The 16868-nt window shown below is 33.3% G+C and overlaps 1 long non-coding RNA gene across 1 annotated transcript; it reads right to left on the bottom strand.

Moving 5' to 3' along the window:
- Window positions 1-1191: 1191 nt before the first annotated feature.
- On the bottom strand, window positions 1192-12073 carry LOC138339038 (uncharacterized). The gene is made up of 2 exons (XR_011212061.1): window positions 2096-12073; window positions 1192-2023 (listed from the first exon to the last, which is right to left on the bottom strand). It is a non-coding gene; the product is annotated as an uncharacterized lncRNA (long non-coding RNA).
- Between the last annotated feature and the right edge of the window lie 4795 nt (window positions 12074-16868).

The raw sequence follows: 16868 nt of genomic DNA, 5'->3' as shown, positions 1-16868 counted from the left end.
GAGTCTATTATGTTATCATACCCTCTGTAGTATGCTTGGGGTCGTGGAACAGGATTTTGTCCCCTCTGTTGATGTTCACCCAAAGCATCGGGTAACATCTGACCATGAACATCAATCGGAGCTAGAACGTTCTGGTTTGGATCCTCATCATTTATTCCCAACTTTCTATTCATATTGTGCAGTGTACGCTCTAGCTCGTGATCGTAGGGAAACAAGGGTTCTCTTACTCTCCGTGTATTTGGCATACAAGGAGGATAGTTTTGAAAAGAAATCAAAAACAATAAAACAAAGTAAAATCAAGAAAATATCAACTAAATTATAGTAATAGGTTCAAGTTAATCCATTAATGTATTATCATGAATATCTGGATGTTAAGACTTATGAACCGAAAATCGACATGCCTTACGGTTTGTGGCATATCCAATGAATACACAATCCACAGTCTTAGGCCCTATTTTTACCCTCTTAGGAATAGGAAGTTGGACTTTGGCTAGACACCCCCACACTTTGAAATATTTCAAGTTGGGTTTCCTACCTTTCCATTTCTCATATGGAATTACATTTGTCTTTGAGTGAGGCACTCTGTCAAAGATTTGATTTGCTGTAAGGATAGCTTCCCCCCACAAGTTATTTGGTTAACCTGAACTTATAAGTAATGGATTCATCTTTTATTTTAAAGTTCGGTTTTTCTTTTGTGCAATTCCATTAGACTGAGGAGTGTAGGGAGCAGTAGTTTGATGGATTATTTTTATTTTCTAAACATATTTCTGCAAATTGAGATTCATATTCTCCACCTCTATCACCTCTGATCATTTTGATCTTTTTATCCAATTGATTTTAAAATTCAGTTTTATATTGACTAAATGCATCTATTGCTTATCCTTACCATTTAGCAAATACAAAAGACAATATCCAGTGCAATCGTCAATAAAAATTATGAAATACTTTTTCCCACTACGTGATGGTGTTGAATTCATGTCACAAATATCAGTGTGAATCAATTCTAAAGGATTTGAATTCCTTTCAACAGATTTATAAGGATGCTTATCATACTTAGATTCAACACAAATTTGACATTTTGATTTATTGCACTCAAATTTTGGCAAAATATTTAACTCAATCTGTTTTCGCAAGGTTTTGATATTCACGTGTCTCAAACGTTCATGCTATAAACATTTAGACCCAAGCAAGTAAAAAGATGCAAAATCTCTATTCATATCAACTGCAATTACATTGAGTTTTAAAAGACCATCACTAAGGTAACCTTTTCCTACATACAAATCATTTTTGCTTACTATTACTTTATCAGAAAGAAATACACATTTAAATCCATTCTTTGTTAGAACTGGAATTGAAACTATATTCTTTCTCAATTCTGGAACATATGAGCCCCTATTCAAAGTCACCACCTTGCTTGATGTCATCTTTAATAGGACTTTTTCAGTTCCTTCAACCTTTGCAACAACGGAGTTTTCCATAAACAACTTCTCATCTGTAAGTGCTGGAGTATATGATGAAAATAATTCTTTGTTGGAACAAACATGGCATGAGGCACCAGAATCTATCCATCATTCTCTTGGATTTCCAACCAATTTACATTCTAAAAGCATTACACAGAGATCGTCAATTTTTTCTTTGGATTCAGCCAAGTTTGCTTGATCCTTCTTTTTCTTTTCCTTCTTAGGACCACGGCATTCAGTAGCCCTATGACCATGTTTACCACAGTTGAATCAGTTTCCATTGAATTTCTTCTTAGGAGGATTGCTTTTTGGACCAGATGTTTTCTTTCATTTCTTTAATTTTGTGGGATCTTCTTCAACAAAATTTACTCCAGATATTGCTGAATTACCACGTGACCTCTTTTCTGCAACCTTATTATCCTATTCGATTCTCAACCTTACTATGAGATCTTCAACAATCATCTCCTTTTGTTTGTGTTTCAAGTAGTTTTTGAAGTCCTTCCACAATGGAGGTAACCTTTGAATAATTGCAGCCACGTGAGAGGCATTATTCACAATCAATCCTACATTAAAGATTATGTGAGTATTAAGGAAAAAAATAATATTTCTAACATAGGCATTAAATAAATTTATACCTTCAGCAAGGAGATCATGGGTTATGACCTGCACTTCTTCAACTTGGGTGACGATGGTCTTAATGTATATCATCTTATAGTACAGAAATTTTGCCACAATGAATTTCTTCATTCTGGCATCTTCTGTTTTGTACTTATATTCTAAAGCATCCAAGAGTTCTTTTGAGGTTTTGACATTTCTCTACACATTGTACAGATTATTTTGCAAGCCACTCAGAATATAATTTTTACACAAAAAATCTGAGTGTGTCCATGCTTCTGTTACCAAGAATCGTTCATCAGCCGGAGTTTCATCTAACATAACAGGAACATTCTTATTAATGAACTTCTGCAGACTCAACGTAGTGAGATAAAAGAACATCTTATGCTGCCTTCTCTTAAAGTCAACTCCATAAAAATTTGCAAGTTTCTCAGCCGGCGCTAAGGCAGCATTTGAAAAATTATGTTCAACCGATGTTGTTGCAGCACTTACTGTTCTAGCATTTGTTTGACTTGAATAAGTCATTTTTTCTTTTTTTTTTCTTTCACAAATGGCAGATAACTTAAGTATCTGAAATACTAAAAGTAAAGAACAAATCTTTACACAAACTGAATCTAATTTGACGATAAATTTTTATGTTCTTTTAATCATTAATCGAAAGAATTTTAAAAAATTCAAGCAGAGTAGAAAACCATAAAGGTTGTAATCTCAAGAAACCTTAAATACATAAACTTATTAAATTTCTTAAGATTGTTATTCAACCTGTATTTATAAGGTTAACCAATAAACATAAATCGAAATAAGATGAAACAAAAAATACATTAAATACAAGAAGTAATCTGAGTCCACAGAAACTACTGTGTGTCCTTAAGAAATTTAATCCTCTCATTGTACCCAAGGTTATGGATTAATATCTCCCAAGTTAAAACGGATTAAACTTCTTAAAGAAATAGCGGTACCTCAAATTTCATTAACTTCAGTGAACTTCAGAAACGCAACAAGTCACACAGACTCAGTCGATCGACACTTTGATTTAATTTTAGAGAAAAATATATGCAGAGAAGGAAAATTTCAGTGTTTAAAAAATCAAAAATTGACTTCCTTTTATAGCCAATTTCAGCAAGAAATGTGTCTGTTCAGACCTTTTTTATCCCGAAAGTTGTGTGTTTTTGAAAAAATAACAACTTTTCGAGAAAATGTGTCTATTAAGAAAATAACGGCTTTTCGGAAAGTAATGACTTTTCGGAAAGAGTAAAAACTTTTCAGAATGTTACCATTGCCCGAAAATTTGTAAGAGATAATATTAACAGGATTTATTTGATTTAACAAAAACTGACTAAATAAATTTTGTCCAAAAAATTTATCAATAAATCACATCATTTTCCAAATCTAAATCCGAAGCCGAGCGAGCGACGACGGCGGCGGCGCGAGGGGGCATCTTCTTCTTAGCTCTTTAAGAAGTAATGGAAGTGTTTCCTTATATAAGGACAACAATTTCCCTTTCTTTTCCCGATATGAGAGAAATGACTTTTCATTTGCACTTTGCAAATGACTTTTCATTTTCCCTCCAAAATAGTTCCCTCACATTACATATTCTCTCTTTTCTTTTTCCATTCACTTGCTAAACCCAACAAAGGGTAAGGGATTTGGAAAGGAAAAAAAGGAAGAATGAAGGCTGGTTTGGTGGTTGATGCTCGGGCTTTTTGACTGTGTTGTTGATCGATTTCGGGAGGTTGCTTGTTAAGGTTTGGGTATGGTTTACATGTTGGTTGTGGTGGTTATTTCAGTGGTGTTTTCTTTGCTTAGATGGGTAAGAAGATGACCTGTTTCAGTTAGAGCATTGTCGAAGAACAGGTAAAAAGAAGAGCTGGCAGCGTGTTGAGAGAGCTGCTGGCAGCAGCTATGATCAAGATAACAGTTGGGTCTACTGACAGTTTTCGTGTTGTTCTTCGCTGGAAAAATAGGAAAAACGAAATGGGGTTTTGGGGCTCGCCGGAAAAGTGTCCGGTGAGGGTGGTGGGCAAAAAATATAAACATCAAAAAATTTCTTAAAACCTACAATCTGAAATTTATCCCCTAAATCTCTATTCACCACCCAAAACCTAATGGACCAGCTATTTCATATATAGGGAGTTGAAAACTATTGGCCAAAGTTATGGGCTAGAATTCTGACCCTAAAATTGTCTATTGATAAAATATTTGTGTATGTAATTGCATTCGAATTTGAATGAACTTTTAGACTACGCAGAATATCAAAATCAATATTAACAATGTAACAAAGAACAAAAATTTAATATAAAAAATGTAATAAACGTAATTAATTACATGTAAAAATATAATCTAATAGAGATAATGATTACATAAAAAAATGAACAATTATGTGAATGTCTGGCTATGAAAAATAATTTAAACATAACAATTGATAAAAACCCTAATACTTTGATAAAAGGATGATTATCAAAAAATTTCATTAAAATGACAAAAACTTATATTTTGAATTATTTAAAATAAAATACTCCAAATGTATTAATTTTCATACTATCGAACAAAAATTTGGTGTCAACAACTTGACACTTTGTTTGATTCAAATCGATGAAAGAGATCCTAGTCAAAAAAAGTTGACGAATCCAAATTTGGTTTAATAAACATTGAACAAAATAATTGAGACGTTAGTAGAGCTTTTGAACAAGACTCCACGTCTGTCGACTGGGATAAAAATAATAAACAAAAGAAAAATATTAATTATAAACTGAGAATGTTAACATACCTTCGATATTACTTGCAAAATTTCACAATGAAGGTGTTGCACCTTTTTCACCTTTTTTGAAAGAAGGATTATCAGAATAACATGTCACTTTGAACGAGGCGACAACCCAACGTGTCTTTTTGAAAGGAGGACGACCCAACTTGAACTTAACATGCCACTTTGAACAAGGTGACAGCCCAACTTGTCCCTTTGAAAGGCAGACGAGCAAAGTTGAACTTAACATGTCATTTGAAGAGACATGACGACCCTATCTTTTCTCTTTGAAAGGCGTACGACCCTATTTGATCATAACATGTCATTTGAAGATAGATGAAAATCCAATCTTGAACTTAACGTGTCACTTGAAGGGTGATGAAAACCCAATCTTGAACTTTAAGTGTTACTTGAAGGGAGATAACAACCCAATCTTGACTTAAACAGTCACTTGAAGGATGTGACGACCCAACATGTCTTTTTGAAAAACGGACGAGGGAAGTTGAACTCAACTTGTCATTTGAAGAGAGATGACAACTCAATCTTGAACTTAATGTGTCATTTGAAGGGAGATGACAATCCAAACATGTCTATATGAAAGGTCGACGAACCAACTTGAACTTAACATGTCATTTGCAGGGAGATGACAACCTAACATGTCTCTTTGAAAGGTGCACGACCCAACTTGAACTTAACATGTCACTTAAATGAAGCTGAAAACCCAATCTTGAACTTAGTGTGTCATTTGAAGGTAGACGACAACCCAACATGTCTCTTTGAAAGGCGGACGACCCAACTTGAACATGTCATTTGAAGGGAGATGACTGCCCAACGTGTATCTTTGTAAGGCGGATGATCCAAGTTGAACTTAAAATGCTACTTTGAACGAGGTGACAACCCAACTTGTCACTTTGAAAAGCGGACGACCTAACTTGAACTTAACATGTCATTTGAAGGGATATGACGACCCAATCTTGTCTCTTTGAAAGGTGGATGAGATAGTTTGAACTCATCGTGTTAATTGAAGGGAGATGACAACCTAATCTTGAACTTAATATATCATTTGAAGGGACATGACAACCCAACATGTCTCTTTGAAAGGCGGACGACCCAACATGAACTCAAGATGTCATTTGAAGGTAGATGACAACCCAACCCGTCTCTTTGAAAGATGGACGATCCAACTTGAACTTAACATGAATATCGTATCACAAAATCTGCAATATCAATGTTTGTATCTAATATAATATAAAATATGCAAACATGACCATATGGACAAGGTATTAACCAATGCAACGATTCAAACTTAATAACATCATGAATTGAATAACATGTCAATTTAAAATGGAATAACACAATAAAAAGTGTCATATTGAATGACATGACAAAACAATTTGAAAAGAATTAATTTATTTAAGATAGTAAATTAATTTCTAAAATATATCATTTTGAAAGGTATGACGACCTAAAAAAAGTCATTGAGATAGGTATGACTATCAAAATTTAAGAAAATGTCATCTTGAATGGTATGAAGACCCAAAAAAAATATTAGACGACCCAAAAAAATGTCATTTTGAAGGATATGACTGTCCAAAATTAAAAGATGTCACTTTAAAGGGTATGAGTACAAAAAAATAAAAAGATGTCAGTTTGAAAAGTATGACTACCGAAAAATAAAAAGATGTCATTATGAAGGGCATGACAACCTAAAAATAAAAAGATGTCATTTTGAAGGTTATGCCTACAAAAAATGCAATTTAAACTTTGAAATGTTCCACAAAGTTATTTGGACGAATATCAATAATGAAACGGTCCACAAAGTTGGTTTGGACAAAATATCAACAATGAAACAGTACGCATAGTTGGCATGGACAAACATAGGGCATAAATAAAAAATGACATCAATTTGAAAGGTGTGACGACCAAAAATAAAAAGATTTAATTTTGAAGGGTAAGTTACCAAAAGTGCAAGTTAAACTTTGAAACGGTCCACAAATATATTTGGACAAATACAAATAATGAAACCGTTCAAAAAAAAATTTTGGGCAAACACGGGGCATAAATAAAAATCATGTCAATTTGAAAGGTATGATGACCCAAAATAAAAAGATGTCATTTTGAAGGGTATGACTACCAAAAATGCAATTTGAACTTTGAAACGATCCACAAAATTATTTGAACAAATATCAACAATGAAGCAGTCTACAAAATTGTTTGAAAAAATGTGAAAAGTGGATTTTCATTTTTATTTTATGAACGATGAAACATATTTTAACTTTGTTAGCACCAACAAAAGTATTATACAAAAATTTCTCGCAATTCTTATTCCTTACTGAGATTGATTTCGAGGTAATTCATATATATTCAAGTGGTACCTCAAATGTACTTAAGTAACGACAAAATTTGTTCATCTTGCTTTAGACAAAGTCTTTGAACTAGACCTATCATCATATTTCAAGTGCCCTCACAAGAAAGAAATTTCAATTTGTGCACATTTAAAGTGTTTTGATTTGGGTGCATCTGAAAAACCACACTCACCTTCAGAAAAATGTTCAACGCATGCAATTGTGATACCATATGCTTGACCTTAATGTAAATCTCAACTAATGTGAGAACATTTGAAATGAATCATGTAGGGCTTGTTAATAATTGGTAATGTAGGCTTAGGGACGGGTAGGATAGTCATTTGGGATAAAAATGACTTATCCCCTTCTTGAGAATTGCAACTAAATAGATGTTTTCAAAAGTTATTACTCTTCTAGCGTTTGATTCTCTTTGTTGTCCCTTCCTTATGCACTTTTGAATTCTTTGGAACTTTGTTTGTCTAAGTTTTTCCCTTTTGAATTTTCTCCTTTTTGTTTGGAATGTTTATCTTTTTTTCTTGAAATTCTGCTTTCAAAAACTTGTGGGTAATTTTGAACGCTTCCTTTTTTTTTCTTTCTTTTGAAGTCATTTTATTTTCTTGACATTCAGGGATTTTAATAACTTTTGGATTTGACAAAACTGGACTTTGAATCTTCTCTTATAACTTGCATGTCTTCAGTGTTCTTTATAAAATCAGGCAAAAAGAGAGATAGTGCGTAAAAGCACTTAGAAAGGGTCTAGGCTAAGATGTGGTTGTCCATAGAAAAGGCTTAAGACGCAAAGTGGGACACAATAAGGGTATATGTCATATTGTAGGCTTTAAAAGGTTCAAACAGATCAAAGAAGGCCTACAATCATTTTCCAAATAAAAAATTACTCAGAAATTTGCCTAAATGTTGATCAAGATCAACAATACAAAAAAAATTGAATTTAATTCAAAAATCACCACACAATGCACATGAAACAATTAATCTGGTTTTGTTCTAATCATGAATGTATACAAGAGAATTTTACAAGTGTGACAAAAGTATGAATCAGAGGTACAAAAAAGAATCTATGGTTTAACAAGAAGTCAATCTTCATTATTGTACAAATGATTTTCACATGCACACTTGAACTATATTGACATTAACTAAGGCAAAAAATAATTTCAAAAATATAATATTAAAAGAATAAAAAATAAGAAGATCTTTTGAATAAAAAATACTGAACTCAATAAGGTCTGCCTTCGTTTCTCATTGATGAGAATCAGATTTGCGTAGTTCTTCCAGAAAGGACATAAAATCTATAAACAAAAAATAAATTTTTTAAAGGAAAAATAATGAAAATAAATAATCAATGAGCCACATTGAAAGGCGGGCAACCTAAGTTTAACAAAAAAAAATTTATTAATCAAAGAAAACTGAACAAGAACGAAGAAATCTGTGATTCACATTGAAGGGCGGACAACCCAAATTTAACAAAAGTAACAAAAAAATTAATGAGTCACGTTGAAGAGCGGACTACCCAAAATTAAAAAAAATAAAACAAAAAGATTATTAATTAAACAAAAAATGGCAAAAGTAAAAAAAATGAATGAGTCACATCGGAGGGCAATAAAACCCAACTTATAAAATATCAATTAATATAACATTTTCAATGGAATATAATAAAAATCAAAGATATACAATGAATGTGACATCATGTACAAAAATTAATGCAAAATATACAAACCAACTCAGAGTGAAGCCTCATAAATTCTGGACGTTTGTGTACAAACTTGGTGAAATTTTTGAGGCAACTCCTCAAAATTTTTGTCCCTATTTCAGCTTGAACATCCTCCGATATTTAATCTTGTATCATCTCCTTCGTAAAAGTTTTGGACACCTCCTCAAAAAAAATTTCCCCAGTTTCCATTTTCAAATTTTTTAAAGCTTACAGGGAAGATGACAGAACCCTTATGACGACTATGTATCCCGTTGAACAAGGAATGAAGTCAAACGTAGTTCCTACAGATTGTAACTCGAATAGAGAATGGACTGAGATTATAAAAGTTCTAAAACTAGCTGACCAAGAATGATTTTGAATGACTTGGAACTCAAGTGGATAACTTAGGCTGGAACTCAAGACAACTATTCGACTCACGACGGACCAATAAATTGTCGATCATTCCGAAAAACGGTTGAGTATAAAAAATTTCGGCCTGATGTTTCGCAAAACCGTACTTTAATATATTATACATACAATGCTGAAAAACAAAACATGGATGTAATGACAATATACAATAAAATTAATGAATATTGAGTACAATATGAAAATAATCAACAAAATATATAAGATATAATGAATAATACAATAAAACAATGATATCCACAATTTAAAAAATGAACCCACAATGGTTACAACCTTTATATCCCAGCAAAGTCGCCATTCTGTTAACATCATTTGAATTAGGAGCAACGTCGTGGTGATTAAATTTAAAAAATAATTTACACAGAAGAATTTTTAACAATGGGTAGAAGGGGGTTAAGGGGGGTAAAATGAGTTGGAAGGGATTAAACGGGAAAGGGAGTCACCACATAATTTTTTAGGAAAATCCAATTAATAAATTAATTTGAAAAATAGTCTACGAAATCAAATTGATTTTAGATAAGGGTTGAAATTATTCCAAAGGGAAAGGATTAGGCATCCTTCTCAATACACAAATGTGATTCCCGACTGACTTCATTTTTTAAAATTGAGCTGAAAAATAAAATAAAGTACAAATATAATAAACATGCAATATACACAATAAAAATAAAATAATAATATGGGGCTAAGATTTTCCTAACATCGATATATACAAAATAATGAATTGAAAAATATAATTCGAAATCCTTTCGAATAGCTTCAAGGAAGTAATTCTTGGGTAACTTTAAACACACTTAGTGAAAGTTTTAGTAATAATTGACTATGAATAAAACTGAATATAATAAACAATAACTTTAAAATAAAAATTCATCTTATTAACATTGGAGGCCTTGAAAATCGATGGTAATTTCTTCATCGGTCAATTTCAACATATAAAAAATGTAAACGTAAACTGAAATTCCGTCTTTTTAAAATGGGAAGGCCTCAAAAACCGACAGAGAGATTTTCTCATTGGCCATTTTAACAATTTTAACAAACTAGTTATATGAACTTAAAATAAAAATTTCCGTCTTTTAATATTGGGTAGGCCGCCAAAACAGACGGAGTATATTTTTCATTAGTCAATTCCAACAACTAAAATATATAAACTTAAATTAAATTTCCGTATTTTAAAATGAAAAGAACTCTAAAATCGACGTTGAGTTTTTTCATCGACCAAATTTAACAAATATATAATATGAACTCAAAAATAAAATTTTTACTAAAAAAACAAGAAGTGCACAGTAGCAATGACAAACAATAAGTGTGAATGGTGAATTGGTGATCTTAATTTGAGAAAGAAAGAAAGAAACATAAATAAATAGTAGGAATTAAAAGATCATGGAAATTAACCAAACTAAACAATTAATTAGTACAATTAAGAACATTTAATATTAGTTCACTAGTAATATTGAAATCTAAAGAAATGAAGATGATAAAATAACAAATAAATACAACAACTAATGAATTGTTAAAATAAAGATTTTAGTAGCATAAATAACTTATGAATAAGCAGAGAAAAACATAACTCCCTTAGCGTTATAGAGGTTGGAAAATTAAAATAAATTATTATTAATTAATTTAAAAAAAAAGCAAAATTAACTAATAATAGTGTATACGCAGCAACAAATAAATTTATCTATTAATTATAACAAATAATGATAATACTAAAATAATATCAACCAAGCAACAATAGTGAGAAGTCAAAGTAACTATCGAAGTCAAAAGAAGTGGAACAACGATATAACTTTTAATAAACATATCCAAAATGACATTCAAAATGAGATGATTAATGGCAAAATAATTATTAACAAAACATAAATAAAAGTAACAATTTAATGAAGACAACATAATCAACTACAAATAGATAATAAAGGGTTCATTAGACCAAATTTCTAAACAAAATCAATTGCAATTATAGAGAGACAATATCACCAAAATCCTTAAATAAGATTAGAAACCTCTGAATGGTAAATAAAAATAATACTAAAATGAATTAAATCAATGCATTATGCCAACACACTTTGATATGAAACAGTATTAACACATAAAAATAAATGGATCCAAATACATAAACAAACAAAAAATAAGAAAGACAATGAGAAGTGTAGAATAACACCTTAGTAAAAAAGGATGACGGAGAGCTCACTCAATCTCGATTTCGCCAGAGTTGGTTATTTTCTATTCATAAGCCCCAAAGCTCGCTGCAATTTTTTGGAGCTAATAGCTTGATGGTTCATTTACCTGCAAAGAAAATGAGATAGAAATTTTAAAGGGGAGAGGGGATGGGGGATGGGGTTTGTAGTGGATCTGGAAAGGGCAAAAATGAAAAAACTAAGGCTGGTTTGGTGGTTGCTGCTCGGGTTTTTGGAGTGCGTTGTTGTTCGATTTTGGGTGGTTGTTGGTTGAGGTTTGGGTCAGGTTTAGGAGTCGGTTGTGGTGGCTATTTCAATGGTGTTTTGTTTGCCAAAATGGGGAAGAAGACGACTCGTTTCAGTTAGAGCTTTGTCGGAGAAGTGGGAAAAAGAAGAGATGGCAGTGCCTGGAGAGAGTTGCTGGCAGCAGCTATAAACAAGATGACAGTTCGGTCTAGTGACTTTTTGTGTGGTTTTTCGGTTAGGCTGGTGGCCAAAAAATTTAAACATCAATGAATTTCTTAAAACATAGAATCTGAAAATAATCCCCTAAATCTTTATCCACCACCCAAAATCTAATTGACCAACTATTTCATATATAGGGTGTTGAAAACTATGTGCCCAAGTTATTGTCTTGAAGTGTGAACCAAAAGTTATCGATTGATAAAATATCTGTGTATGTAAATTGTATTAGAATTTGAATGAACTTTTAGATTGCGCAGAATATCAAAATAAATATTAACAATGGAACAAAGAACAAAAAATGAATATAAAAATGTAATAAACGTAATTAGTTACATGTGAAAATGCAATAAAACAAAAATAATGATTTTATAAAAAATGAACAAATATTTGAACGTCTGGCTATGACAAAATGATTTAAACATAACAAAATTGATAAAAACCCTTATACATTGAGAAGGAGGATGATTATCAACAAATTTTATTAAAATGACAAAAACATGTATTTTGAATTATTTAAAATAAAATAATGAAAAAGTATTAATTTCAAAATTATCAGACCGAAGTTTGGTGTCAACATCATTTGCACTAAACTGATATTGTGCTTCCACACTGTTCTTTCTTAACATCTTTTTCTTTCACCTTTACCCACCTTTCATTATTTGCTACTCGTATAACATACATATGCCCTCTTGGAATTTACATTTAGGGACATCGATCCTAGGCGTAGATACAATTTGTCTAACTTTTACTAGCCTATCCTTATGTAGCCACTCTTTCTTTGCTTATTCATTGTTTAGCATAAATATACTCTCTTAGAAATTTCATTTAGTGACATTGATTTTTAGGCGCGGATATATCTTGTCTCACTAGCACTAGCCTATTTATGTAGTCACCCTTTTCTTTACATATTAACTATGAATTCTTCCTTAACACTTTCTTTTGTAGTATGCTTGAGATTTGACTATACATCATTCAACACTCCCATTACGTGAATATTCATTTCATCATATGCCAATGCACTTGGCCTTTTAGTATGTTTGACACTTTTACATAACCCTTCTAGGTTCACATCATTTCATCACATACATTTCAGGTACACTTACATTTAAACGTACGCTGGACTTATGAATCCACATGTACAAGCCATGAGGCTTAATTCATAATTCATTTAAGTGACTCATACTTACCCAAGATTATGTGGTACAAGAATTATGTATCTTGTAAGTATGCCAAGGTCTCAAGTTTGATTCCTATGGGCAGCATTCATTAATGATTTATTCAGTAAGACTTATGCATCAATACAAAATTTGACAATGGAACCCGATTTCGAATCCCTTGAGTAACACTTATTCTTATATTAAACTTTGATAAATGTATTTTTTTTAATTATTTGGGGGACCCTAGCTTGATTCCCATAACCCCCCATATATTTTCCTTTCTTTTCTTGAATTTTTTCTTGAACATTTTCTGGGGGACCCAAGATCGAATCCCACGCCCACATTATTTCCTTTTTTCTCTTTACTTGATTCCTTTGTTTTAACTAAGAAGGTGTAGGATTAAAACCCCCACAACCCCATTTTATTTTTCTCCTTAATTCTCTTCATTCAGCCAAGAGGTTGTCGGTTCGATTCCCACATACCTCATTTTATTATTTATTTATTTTATTTTCTCTTCTTTCCTACACCCATCCAAGAGGTTGTGGGTTCGAACCCCACACGCCTCACTTCAGTTTCTTCTTTTTTTTTTCTCATAACTTTTCATTTGAGCTTTACCCAATTTCAGATCCCCCTCACCTCATTTTATTATTTAATGTTTTGATTACTTGTATATGGTGAGGTCATGGGTTCAACACCCACGGACCTCATACATTTTTGTAAAAAAAAAATTAACTAAAATTTTTAACAGTAAGTTGCCGAAACAAATTTCCAGAATGCTGGAAATTTCTTCACACTTTTTGCAGTCCATTCTCTCAACTATTAGATGTTACCTTCGAAAAACTTTCGTGTAGAATCTAACAAATCTTTAAGTGTGTTTTCATGGATACTTTCAAAAATTTAATCACCTTTTTGCAGTCCATTTTCTTACCCTTTTTCATGTTAAACATCAAGTCATTTAGAGTAGTTTTTAGGGAGATATTTAGGTGTATTTTTAAGGTAACTTTCAGTCAAGAATTATTATTCAATTCAACAAATTTGATCTCATATGAATATCACGTTTTTAACATATTCACACACGTAAAATACAACAGTGTAACATGTCAAATTTCATGCTACAAACCGAGACCGATTACTCAATATATACGTGCAAGCCACAAGTTAACATATCATAGATTATAGGAAACACTTCTTTCATTTCTACATAATTCTGAGTACACATTCAAACAGGTAATCACAACCAGCCCTAAAATTATCTACCATAAGTCATACCAACGCACACTTGAATCTTTCAAAGGATCTAACGATAGAGTCATGCAACGGGGACAACCTTAGTCTTTGATTGTGAATAGTCTTAACCTTAGGGGTCTCTTGAAAAAGGGACTAAGAGGGAATAAAACCCATACCTGAAGTCGTTAAAAGATGTGCTGCCAAAATCATTACTTAGCAAACGTCTCACCACCAAAATCACAAGCACAACCCGTCGAGAACATGAATTTTACTTTTCGTTTGTAAACTTATTTTATTTTGAGATCTGGAGATCAAGTTCTAGAATATGGATAAACATTGCTATATTTTTTCTGTTCTTTTGTTTTACAAAAACTTGAGCGTGTGCATAAGGTGAGAGTAGAGAGCATAAGGTGAGAGTAGAGAGTGACATGAGAATGAGTTAGCTTAGGATTAGGAGATTAGGTTGAGACTTAGTCAAATTAGGACTTCTCTTAATTGTTTACAAATATTGTTTTTTTTTCAAAGGGTAAGAGAAATGACCACCAAGACACTAGAAAATCAGATTAAATCATCAATTCAATCAACCTAATTGTCGATTCCACCAAGGCTTGAACCCGGGTGAAACCTAACTTGTGAAAAAGGGTCAATTTTGGCATACACTATCCGAATTTCCCCTCCTCTTTAAATTAATTAATTAATTAAATATTTAGGATAATTACAATACTACCCCTAGCTTGGAAAAGAACATTTTACCCCTAGACCCTCCAAACGTAAGATTACCCATTTTAAGTCCGTTAAAACTTATCCAGGTGAATCTCTTTAATTGGGATGACATACATGGTTAGTTCTCACCTTGCCTAGCTCAACTAACTCACCAAGTTGGTTGGCTTGGCTAGTGCATAGGTTTCGAGTTCGGCTTCTACGCACAAAAGGTTGTGTTAATCCGGTCTAATCTTAGGCATTCTACATACACTAGACATTACTTAGCATAGTCATTTTAGGGTTGTTACATTATCCCCCCCCCCCCCCCCCCGTAAGGAAAATTCATCCCCAAATAACACTTCTTATTATCTAGCACAATGCTAGTCATCTATTCAACATATGCATACCTAAGCAATTCAATTCTTTTTATTAGTGAATATCTTATTCACATATTAGCACGTTGGCGCCCATCCTTTAAACCTACCAGCTGCTTCGCCCACTAATAGACTAAGGAACACTTTCTTAAACTAGTCTCATCAAAGCATACAACATAAATAAACACATAATAACCTAAATCAACAACCAACATGATGACTCCAACATATTAACTTCATACTATTGCATAAAACCATACACATGAAAAACTAATTTATGCTACGCATCTGAGACATCACTAGAGGTGTCTTCCCTACACCCCTAGACTTGAGTGCGAAGAATTGTTGCCTCCTTGGAGTCTCTTCACTTGGACTATTCGGCTGAACTTTCTCCTTCCCTTTTTCTTGACCTCTCATATACAGATAATCCTTCATCATGTCACCTGGTTTTCCACAATCGTATGAAGCGTTAGAGCCCATCATACACTCTCCTCCATCATGTTTGGCACACTTCCTACAAGTTGGCTTCTCCTGAGGTGTATTTACTTCATTATTTCACTTACCTCTGGGCTCAGAATCTCTATCACAGAGACCCTTGAATGAACTTAATCCCCTTGGTGGGAGAGTCCCTTCTTAAACCTGGGCTTATACCTGATTTCGGTACTACTCTTCCTTGAAAAATTCTCCTCAACTTGCCTTGACCTCTTCCCTGCCCTATTGTGCTTCCTCTTCCTACTTTCCTCCACTAACTGAACATTGACCATTAGCCTGGAAAGGTCCATGTTGTCATGCAATGTAGATGCCCAATACTCCTGCTCCAAATCCTCTAACTTCCCTGGAAGGAATGTGCTCTACTCGTCCCTGCTTTTCGACACAAGGGAAGTCGCATAACAGGACAACTTCACAAATTTCAGGGAGTACTCCCTGACAGTCATCGCGCCCTGATTAAGGTTGATGAACTCCTCAACCTTAGACTCTTTCCTCTCCCTTGAAAAGAATGTCTCTTGGAAAGCTATCTTAAACAACTCCTATGTGACCAGACCTCTGCCCAAAGCTCGGCTATCCTGCCAGATCTTGCTCCAGGACTGTGCGACATACTTGAGCTGGTAGGAAGACAACTCAGCCTTCTCAGTATCTGTGGCCCCCATAGTCTCTCTGCCATGCTACGTGCTGGTGGTTCTCCCACTGAACCTCCTGCCTTTGGGCCACGGCCGTCATATCCTAGGCCTACACAATGATGGCTTGACCCATCTTTGCCAAAGTGCTCCGCACCTCTGCATCAGTCAACCTAGCTCGGTTAACTTACATGGAAACTCCTACAAATGGAGCCTAGGGTGGAACTTGGTTGCCCTCAGCAGTTGCTTCTCCTCTTCCCCAACCACCGTTTCTTCTTGTGTTCATTTTCTTAAAAAGATAAGAATTGATGACAAATACGCTCATAACACACAAAAAATTAGTCATTAGGGAAGGCAGTATAAGAT

The sequence above is a fragment of the Solanum lycopersicum genome, chromosome 10 (assembly GCF_036512215.1).
Source record: "Solanum lycopersicum chromosome 10, SLM_r2.1".
NCBI lineage: Eukaryota > Viridiplantae > Streptophyta > Magnoliopsida > Solanales > Solanaceae > Solanum > Solanum lycopersicum.
This window is presented reverse-complemented; position numbering and strand designations above follow the sequence as displayed.